We start from the raw sequence: 12,028 nt of genomic DNA, 5'->3' as shown, positions 1-12,028 counted from the left end.
CCACCACCATATGTCATCCCTAATTGTCTCTCCTGTGTTTTTCTTTAGTACTTTCAAAAGAGTTCTTTTAAATTGTTAATTTGGTTTCTCCCAAATGTTTTTTATAGTGTTGGTCATCAGCAACAATAATTTCAATTTTTTGGAATAATATTCCTGATAGACTTAAAGTCAACACAATATGTAAATAAGAAAAATATATTGAAATGTTCTTCTTTCTACTATTAGAAATTGCATTTCACCTCTTGTTTAATTTGATCTACAAGCACATGGGGATACCCTCTCATGGAAACATAGATTAGTATGTAAACTCAAGAAATTGGGTCATTTTTGATATGCTCTCGATGTTTGGTATAACATCAAATGGAAAAAGGAGACTTTAAAATTTATAATTACACAATATTATGTTGAGCCTGATTTAGTGGACTTCTTTGCTAAGGCTTGTCATTTTTTTTATAGAAGAAGATGCAACTTAGTAAAAACAGTGATTGATCTTATAAATTTTTTGTCAAAAAAAGCTTAATTACATATGTACATATGCCAATATGCCTTGGTTAATTCACTTGAAAACTATGTGAATTGGACTTGAGGCAATGGTTTCTAGTAATCAACAATCCTATAATGGAATTAAGAACATTTTGGAGAAGATTGTGGGTGAAAGGAAGCATTGATCTTATATATTTATTTATTTATCCATGCCAGCACCTAAAATCCACCCTGGCACACCACCAAAACATAAATAATCTGGTGAATCCCCTTTAGACCAATAGTGGGTGGATGGGGGTCTATAATATTATGCTGTGCTAAGGTGGTGGATAGTGTATTAAAAGCCATTATTAGAGCAGCCACATCAAAGGGACTCATGGGAACTCTCATTCTCAAAAATCAAAAACCAACAAAAAATTTATACTTTGATGATCTTTTTATATTATGATATATAGGATATATAGTTATAAATAATTTTCTGGTGTTTAAGAACAGATTTTTTTACAAACAAAATGCCTATATCAGGAACATGTCACCTGGTATACCAGATACCAGGAAATGAAGCTAATAAGTTTAAGTCAACCATTTTAGGAAAATAGCGTTTTGAACACTTTTGCATTTTCACATTTCATCCCCTGCACCAAAAGAGAAGCGTTGTCAAAGCGTTATTTAAGGAGCCAGAATGGTGAATGATGAACAATGTGACTTTATTGATGAATGTGTGACAATTCAAAATTCAATCTTCTGTTGAAAATCCCATGTGCTTGTAGCTTGTATTAAACAATTAAACAAGAAGTTTTTAGAAACAGGGAAACAGGGCATTTCCAGCCTTTATTGAGGAAATGTTTCTTATTTACATATTGTGTTGACTTTAAGTCTATCAGGAATATTATTTCCAAAAAATTGAAATGCTGATGACAACAAAAACAAAAAATAAAAAATTTGGGAGAAACCAAATTTTATTTATAAAAGGTAACAAAATAAAAAAAAAAAACTGGGAAAAAAGAAGAGGACAGAACAGACAAGACACAGGGATATCAGGTACAACCACAGATCAGAGGTGGTCCATGGCAATTACAACTAGAAGAGCAAGAGTGGCTTTGGCAGATTCATATCATCCTATACCACCAACCAGGATTAAATGTAAGTAGTATCCATCAAATGCATATTAAGCTCAAAGCCTTGAAGGAAAGGTTAAATAATTTAATAATTAATATAATTTCAAATCACTAATATATTTTATTTTCAATGCTGCTGTCTAATGAAATCAAAGTGCATAATACATAATATATAATATATAATATAAATATAAATATAAATATAAATATATATATATATACATAATATAACATCTGTCTACTACTAAATAATATTATAAGAAAAATCTGTAACGTTTGCTTGATTTGATAATTGATGTTTGCATACTAATTGTTTAATTAATTTTTAATTTTTTCACTATTTAATGTTGAAGTGTTTGTTGTATGTGTCTTAATCTGAGGTGGAGAAGGTGGGGAAAACCTCCTACAGCTAACATCTTAACAATCCGTGCCTGATTTTTCAGTTTTTTTATTTCTTTACTTCCACACACGTTTTGCACATAGAAATAGGTCTTACTCATGGCTAAATCTTCATGTAAAGATACTAATACTTTTAGCCAGAAGTTAGGTATTGCATCTAGACCTGGAGTTTTCCAATTAGGAGCTTTTCTTAACTTTGATTCAATCTCTTTGGCAATTACTTCATCCCATTTCATATCCCGTACATTTGAGCTTATGATTTCTTTTACTTCTTCTATCCACTTAACATCTTTGTTATGTTCCACATGATCTTCATAGGTATTTCTCCAAAATATATCTATTTCTTCTTTTTTTTGATGGTGTTTCATTTCCTTTTGCCTTTTTTCCCATTTTTCTATAAAACTTTTTTTAGGTCATCAATATTGTTCTTATTTTGTACTTTTCCTGGATATTTATCTCACATCTTCTAAGTTTTTTCTGCCTGCGCTAATATTTTTAGTTTACTGTTTCCAAATGTGCATGATAGATCCTAATCTGTTCTGATACTGCACATTGCTTTTATCACGTCTATCTTTCTGCATATTTTGTTGATCTGTTCCCTCTTCTATACTCTTCCTAACAGTGACACCTCATGCCTTAATTGCTTTATAGTTTTCTCTGTTCGATACTTCTGTGATGGCATTTGATTTCTCTCCTTCCTTTTCCCTACTTCCCTGTGTTTTTCTGGTAAGCCTTTATTTGTTGTTAATTTAGCTGTATAGTAATAAATCCTGTTTACTTCTGTTATATTGAATGAATCTCCATGAAGAGTCCTAATTACTGTGTTCATTTGTTTTATCATACTTTTAACTTTGTAGGTTTTATTAACTTTCTGTAGTCTGTTTATTTCATTCATCTCAGTATGTCTGTCCATCTCTATTAAATCAAGCAACTCTTCTCTTAGATCATTTTCTTCTAAACTGAGGGCACACTCTTTGTTCTCCATTTCCTGTGGGCATTCTACAGAAAGTTCCAGAGCATCGTCCTGTGCCACATTCTATTCAGTTTCATCCTGTGTCATCCATTGCTCTTTTATATGGGAACTCACTGGCCTGTCACTCTACAACACTTCCTATTCCTTTCCTTGCTGTGCAACTCCAAATGAACTTTTGTGCTGGTTTCCTATGCAAGGCTCCAAAGTGTCTTCATATCACAACTGATCAGATGTTTCCTGCTCCACTGGTTTCTCCTTAATTTGGGGATCCATTGCTCTATCCTGCTGTGATGTTATCAAAATTAGATTATTTACACTAAATCCTTCACTTCACAGGTAATCCATAACTTCAGTTTCTTTTCCAAATATCATAACCATACAGTGGCATGGTAGAAATCTAGCAATGATACATTAGTCAGACAGCAACAGTGAATCAGCCTGACATCATAATGATCATGAAATGAAATGCAGTAACCCTGACTATAGCACAACCACAATAGTGATGATGCCTATTGAAAAAAATGTATATACTTGGGAATATAAGCACGCAGCCAATGAAGGAATTATTAGGTGACCACACTGCTACTAGTTAAAGCCAAAAGAGTGACACAATGGAATAGTGAGGTTCTTTCCATGATGAACTAAACAGGTGGCAGTAATGAAGCAGTCTCATGAAACAACAAGCACACAGTGCAATAAAGGAAATTGAATGCAGACACATGATCTGAAGATAGCAGTGATCCTGTCTAGTAACATTTCCTTTATGTTGGAATGGAGAACTACTATAGGACACCTTATATCTTGAATAAAGCCAAAAAAAATTGCATAATGGAAAAAAGAGCTTACTTATTCTATCATAAACAGGTAATATTAAATAGATGAACTTAAAGAAGGTTGTAAAAAAACAGATTGATCTAATTAATGAAGTTGTCAAACAATAAAAGCTTCAAATATCCAGCATGGAAGAATCACTTAATGACATTGATGGCAGACTAACAGAAGGAGAGAGCAATATTGAAATTATTAAGCAGAGTAATAAATTCCAGGAAGAACTGGATGACATAAAAATAGGGAAAGAAGAAACAACATCAGGATTTATGGTTTTTCAGAGAAGCAAGAAGGAGACAACATGGTTAATTTTTTAACCTCTTGGTTACCAAAAATCTTAAACCTTCCTGAACCCCTGTCTTTTAGCATACAGAGGGCTCACAGATCCTTATCTACAATAATTAAAAAAACAAGACTTAAAATCCATGATCTATAATAGTTAAATTCATCTCCAATTAAGATAAAGACTTAATTTTAAAAACTGCTTGGTCTGTTTCCCCTATAAAAATAGGGGATACTGTTATTAGATTTGACAATGATCACTTTTCTTTGGTACTTTCAAAAAAAAAAACATGTATTTTCCTTTTAAAAAATCGTAAAAAATGTGGAATAAAAAACTCCTGATCTAACCAGCAAAATTAAGGTTATTTTTACCAGATGAACAGACAACGTGATTCACTGGAAGATGTGCTGTCTTTTGTCCAAAAGAATAATCTACTTAACAATACAGAAGATATGGAGTGGAACTGATCTTTAAAAAGACAAGCTACTAAAAGTGATTGGAAGGTAAAAAAGAATAATAAAATGCTTAGACACAAATAAATATCTTTATTATATTTCTTGTTTTCTTTACCATCAAACATAACGTTGAAACATTTTCAGAAAAGTAATAATTTTATTTTTAATAATAATAATTTTTTATTAATATTAATTTAACAAAAATCTTAATTATTTCTTTATGATAGAATCAGTATGACTGGTGTATGAGTGATGTTTTTTTTATGTTTAGTTACATATAATAGATCTAGATAAAGGTGGTTTCAGAAGAATTGATTAAACTTATAGTTAATTAAAGCATATCATTAGTTATGTAAATAAAATTAAATTACATATATTTATGTTTAAGGGATTTATAAAACTTAAATAGATTAATTGCATATTAGGGATATAGTAATGAATTGTACTGAGCAGCATGGATGTCATAAGCTTTTAACTTTTATTTTGTTTGTTTAAAATGATGGCTGTTACAGGCATCTGTTAAAATTACTGCTTCAAAGGTTGAGCGCCAGCATTTTAAAATTCCATTTGTTTTTAAACACTTACTTGTTTCTCATTTAAGCCTCAAGCTTTCTTGATTAAATGTAATATGAAACAGCTGTTACCTCCGCTGTACAGTTAAAGGTCAAAGGTTGAGATTGCTGATGAAACTAAAAATGTCTAATTATTGCGTTTTATCACATTATCAAAAGATGAAAATAGCGAACGCTATTTCATCGGCCCCAAAACATCTAAACATGAAAATATCGAACATTCAAAACAGCTAATTTTTTCCCATGGAAAAAATTTGCTGCTCCAAAACACATACACACAACACAAGCACATCAAACAAACATCAACCTCACACATACACTTAAATTCCTACATCTAACGCTACACTAAACTAAACATACACTACTATCTACCCACTTACCTTAACCCAAACCCTAACCCTAAAGTCCGTCACTATCGCACACTCACCTAACCAGCGCCCTAACCCTAACTCACTTAACCCGCCCCTAGCCCTAACATATAAACAATCACACACTTACCTGAACCCAACCCGTAACTTTCCACCACAGCGCTAAGAATAGCGAAGCCACAGAAATGGCCAACCAAATTCTTTCCCAAGGAAATAATTTGCTGTTCTGCAGCTTCACTATTCTTAGCATTCACTGAATAGTGTTCGATATCAGAACATTCAAAGTTTTAATACTTCATTGTTCTGATATAGACCCTAATTATTTACCAAAAAGCTGATATGAATTAATTAAAACAGTTTATAGTTTATGCATATAAACATTCACACTTACATACATACTATGGTAGATATCTTATTTTCTTTTGTTTATGCTAGCATATTTAACAGCAAGATAAGTATAGTCTTGTTTGGAATTGGTTTTGGCAGCATCTTTGAATGTTTGCTGGATTTTTGTGGTCTTGTGTTGCATGCATTCTGACACCTTGGATGGGCTGTAGTCTTTTGATTTGACTTCTGGGATAGGGTTTCCAACAAATGTATTGATTTGGTTGTCATTTGATCTGTCTCTGGTGTGACTATCATTGGTGAGCAGACATTTCTTGGTGCTTGGTGGTTATTGAATAGGCTTGGTGGTTATGTGACTAAAAAGTACACTCGCTCAATTCAGTCTGGAACTCCATGGCATTCTTTGCAGCTGTTACCATGAACACTGTGATTTGAAATGTATTATTGATTATTAAATCTGGTTTTGGCAGCAGTCTTTTATGTATGATCTCACAATGTATGCCACAGACCAGCCTATTAGTCAGTCCCTCTTAAAAACCATCAGTGCTCTGAAAAAGTACGTAGCTGTGCTATATGTTCAGAAATGGTTTAACTATTTATTTTGTTTCTCGTATGAAATCTAAATCATTCAGCCATTAAAGTTAGCTTTGAATTGAAATATTTCTGCAAAATGCATGTAATGCCCTCAAAGCATATGGACTTAGGGATTTAGCACTGCCAAATTACTCAACAAGCTATATGCTGTGGGTTTCATAGGAATAATTAAGGCTGAGCATTTTAACATTTGAAGATGGAGTTAGTATGCAACTTATAAATGTTTAACTGCGCAGAAATAGACTTCTCAACCAAACAACAAGCCTCCTCTGTCTTTTTGCATGCAAAGGAAAGAGCAAGCTATAGCATATCATTTTCAAGCATTAAATTGAAATGTTGTGACCTTTGCTGTGGTTAATTCAGGATATTCATTGCTTTGACTGTGTTCTCCTCTAGGAGGAAGTTTGATCAAGATGTTTAAATTGGTGAGAAGAGAGTATGTTAGAGCTAGCAAGTGGTGATATCATTGAAGAGCTTTCATAGTTTATTTAAAGAAACAGAGCACAGCAGAAGTTGTCATGCTGGGAATAGGTGGATTTAATGTTGATTTTTCTAACATCCACAGTATTATTGTGGAACCCAAACTGTTTATTATCTTTTATAGATATCATGCATCCTTCAGTAATGCAAAAATGCAGAATGTAGCTGGCAGAACTAGTAGCTTGTGCTGGTTCCACAAACTAATGCGTCATCACCCTCAGTTCTTCAACTGAAGCAGAAAAAAGAAAGAAAGGAAGATGTCCACTTCTTCTGTCCTACCACATCAACCAGATGGCCAGATACATAATGTGCTCTCCCTCCTGGCCCAGCCAATCAGGTCCCTTTTCTGAACCCTGTCGCAACTTCTGTCCTCTCATTTTAGTAAAATTAAATAAATAAATATTATACATATCTATTGATTTACTATATCTTTTTATCAAGAAATATAGCTTAGAACACAAAATTGTATCTGCATTATTTTAAAGTCATTTGTATGCATTTTCTCATAGACCTGTTGTGATATAACCATTTATGGGAGGTGCAAACTTACTCCCTAAAGTATGGATGGAAGTATTTGTTTGACATCCCTCATGATGTGATGTTACCATACTTGTGTTATGTCACTGGGTGTTGTATGATGTGGCACATTACCAGGGTCACAAAATGTAACTAAATAATTTGCTTTAATTAGCAGTTGGTTGATAAATGCAAGAAGAAAATAATATTTCACTGTCCTATCTTCAGAGATTAAAGACCAGGAAATTTTGATGCAGTTTGTCAGTTTTCAAGTTTCTTAGCTTCAAACAGCAGTATACCTTCATCGTTGAAGTATAATTATTCAAGGAAGATAATCATAATTAACTCTCATTTCAAAGATCAAGGTTGAGTGTAGTATTCTCTTAATAGATGATCATTATGATTTAAAAAAAATTAAACTAATTTGTCTTATTTGCTACAATTTTATTGATCTTAAATGCCATTGCATTGTTTTGAAATACATCCATAAAATTATTTTTATGTATTAGATATTAGTAATAACTTTGATATTACTTTATTTATAGATGTATATTTTTGTTAATAATTGCATTGAAAATAGTCCTTTATAACTGCTCACTTCTTATTTATATATTGCACCTAAGTTGTATGACAATAATATATAGCAGTGGCAAAAATGATAGATTACAGCAGAAAGACTTATTAATTTAGAACAAAGCAGGTAGTTTTAATGAGATTTCTCATCAAACTAGGAACAATTGGTCCTATGATGAGTTCAATAATAATGGTTATGTATGTTTCAGGTAAGATCTTTTTGAGTGTTAAGTCCATATTGAATTGCATAAATGAAAGCTTGATAATTGTTAGGAGAATTTAGAAATAAATGCTTAGATTTTACAAAGAAATTACAGAATCATTATAATAACTTTTATTTTGTAGTGATAAAATTTAAAAGACACAAATAAAATGCATTTCATTGAAAATAAATGGTTTAAATAATAGTTGTAAAATATGGAGTTTAAATATTTAAATATGCAAAATGTTCATATTTTGTTTACAAGATGATATTGGTAGAATGGAATCTAAAGATTATACAGCAATTTCAAGTTCACATGTTAGAACAAAAAGAAAAGGTACTAATATTTTATGGAAGAATTGTGCTATAATGCCTACTGTCAAGAAGACATAGTCAGATACAAATGGGATACACTGTGGTTATTGAATTACAAAAAAAAGTTATACTTTAGCAACTGTATTTTGGATACCAAGAATTGGAGCTAATTATTCAAGAAAATATTTTGATACAATAATATCATATATGAAAGGAAATCTTATTTTTGTTTGGGGATTTTAATTGTTTACTGAAAAGTAAAGATTCCACTTCTCAAAGAAAGTTTAAATGTACATCTTGGGCTAAAACCTTAATAAATTGTATTAATACCTTACATCTGAAAGATATTAATGACATTATAACTATGGATTCATTGTTATATACTCACTGTTCATAGAGGTTTGGCACACAAACTAAAATAGATAAAGTATTTATTTCTAATGAATTGATTACCAAAATTGAAAAAGTTATAATAACTTCATGTCCATTGTTGGATCCTAATGTTATTACATTTGCCATAAAATGTAAATTGAATAGATTATTTTTTATGTTTTAATAATAATAAAGAAATTTCCAATATTATTTTAAGGGATACTTTATTAAAATATATATCTATAGCAAAATATATAACTGGTATATAAATAAAAGAAGGGGATCTGAAAAAGAACTTTTGGATTTACAAGTTGAAATAGATAATCTTAAAATATGTCTACAAAATGGAAATAAGGATTTAAGATGTAATCCTACTCATCTAAACTTAAAATATGCAGAAATTTTAAATCATAAAGTGTCAGTTAATCTTGGGAAATATACATTATAAACATATTCTTTGAATCCAGTAAGATTACATAGATTAGCTATCAGATCCAAGAAAATGAATAAAGCCAGTCATGTTTATATTATTTTAAATGAGAAGAAGAAAAATGCTATAGATCTAGAAGATATATTAGAATGTTTTAGAACATATTTTGAAGATTTAAATGTATTGGATAATACAGGAGAACAAGAAGATAATGTCAAAGAATTTCTAAGTGAACATATTTATAAAAGTCCTACTCTAGAGCAAATAAAGAATAGAAAAGCCTATAACTATGACAGATATTAAAGAATAAATTTAAAAAAGTAAAAAATAAAGCAGCAGATAATGATGGAATTATTACTGAAATTTGTAAATTGTTCCCCATTGAATCATTAAATATTTTATTAGAAGTTTCTACAGAAGTTAAAATTAATATCAATATTCCACCCCCTTGAAAATATACGTTAATACCACCTATCTTGAAAAAAAAGATAAAGATAGACCTGTATCTCTTTTAAATATAGATTATAAAATTAAAACACCAAAAAATGGCAGGATTCAAACATGGAGAAAGACTCCCAGATAATTCAAAAATTAAACTCATTTTTGAATTATTTGGGAGTATTTCCTCCATGTTTGGTTCCTGCTGTTTATTGGTGTTTTAAGTTTATTGGATTTTGGCTTCAGGATCCTTCATCCACTCTGGAGTGCCTTCTTTTCCTTATAGACTAAAATATCTTTATGTCAATTTTAGCAAGTAGAATAAAACAAATTTTGCCTATTTTAGTAGATGAAGATCAAACTGAATTCATTTTGCATAGACAAACTCAAGATAATAATAAAATAATCATTTCATTAATAGATCATGCAAATAAAAAAAGAAAGAACTATCAATTATAAGTTTAGATCTAAACAAAGTATTTGATTCAGTAAACTGGATGTATTTTTCTGAAACGTAAGAATATAATTTTACAAGTAACTTCATAAATGTAATGTTTATATAAAAATTCTGATGCTTATGTTAAAATAGGTTCATATCTTTCAAAATCATTTAAGGTAAATAAGGATACAAAAGAGGGTTGCCCTCCTTCTGCTTTGATTATAAAACCATTAGCTAATTTTATTAGAATGAACCAAAAAATTTTAAGTTTTGAGTTAATTACTTCATACTCTTTTAAAATACAACTTTTTGCAGACATTATATTAATGATAGGAAATATAGAATAATCATTATAATCATTATTACAAGTTTCAGGATTAATTTATAATTATAAAACAAAAAAAAGTTATTACTTAATAAAAAGTTAAATGAAAATTTTAAAAAATAATGTTGGTTTTGGTTGGAATAATGACCAAATAAAGTACTTAGGTATTATTCTAACAATTAATGATAAAGATATAATTTCATCAACTTTTCAATGTATTATAAAAATATTACAATGTTAATAAATAAATGGAATTTTTCTGTGGAGGACAAATTACTTTTAATTAAAATGATTACCAAAAATACTGTATGCTATTCAAAATGTATTGATCAGTCCTGAAAAAATATGTCAAAAGAATTAATACTGCTCTTAGAAATTATTTTTGGTACCCTAATAAATCTAGTTTATCATTTGAACATCATAAAATAAATTCAAAAGATGGAGGAATAGGTTGACCAGACATAGAATCATATATATTATCCTCAATTTTTAAACCAGTAAGCATATTCTTAAATATACATTATTCAGCAAAATGGAAAAATATACATGAAAATATATGGTACGGAATGGATAACAATATTTCAAAATTACATAATCAAATCTTAGCAAATAACTTTATTTGGTTAATAAAGTATGCTTTTTTAAAATAGTTTTAAAATAACTTCCAATTACATTAATATCTTGAACTCTTTTAGAAATTTTATTTATAAAAGTTCTGATTTAAAAGCTTGGATATTTACAATATGTCCTCTAGCTTTAGCATAAGATTATATAGATTTCCCAAATAATAATACAATCTTGATCTGAAGAAATAAAGGCATATTTTTAGAATCAATTATTAAATTAACAAAAAATCATACTTCGGAATGTTTAATAAAAAATATGATTTTGAATCAAATAATTGGCTTATATTGCAAAATAGACAGTATTTATGTTTAAAACAAGATGCATTACAGAATCTAATAAAAAATATTTTAAAAGTCTTATTGAATATTTAATAAAATGTAGAAAATAATTTAAATAATAATAAAGGGTGTATATCAATTATGTACAAATAATATATATATATATATATATATATATATATATATATATATATATATATATATATTTAATATCAGAGACAATAATTGGGACCGTTTTCTTAATTAAATAATAATATTATTTCAGATTCTGATAAAAAGATGATTTTAAAGTCATCTGGAAATATTTCAGCATCTTTAACCTAGAAGACATTTTCTTGGAAATGTTTACATAAAGCTGTTATTACCCCACACAAAATTGAAGTTATGTATAGGAAACAAAATATTAAGTGCTGGAAATGTATTTCTAGTTTAAAAGCAGATTGGCAGTATATGAATTTTGATGGTGTGGTATTAAAGCCTTTATGGGATAATATTAATATATTTATGCACGCAATATGGTCTGAGAATTTTAAGTTAGCTAAATCTTTAGCAATTTGTAATGCCGCAATTCCTCAGGTTATCCCTAAATCACAATATAATATTATCTGGAATATT

Source organism: Protopterus annectens, chromosome 3.part0 (genome assembly GCF_019279795.1).
Source record: "Protopterus annectens isolate FY-2018-M chromosome 3.part0, PAN1.0, whole genome shotgun sequence".
Taxonomy (NCBI): domain Eukaryota; kingdom Metazoa; phylum Chordata; order Ceratodontiformes; family Protopteridae; genus Protopterus; species Protopterus annectens.
Note: the sequence above shows the minus strand (reverse complement) of the source record.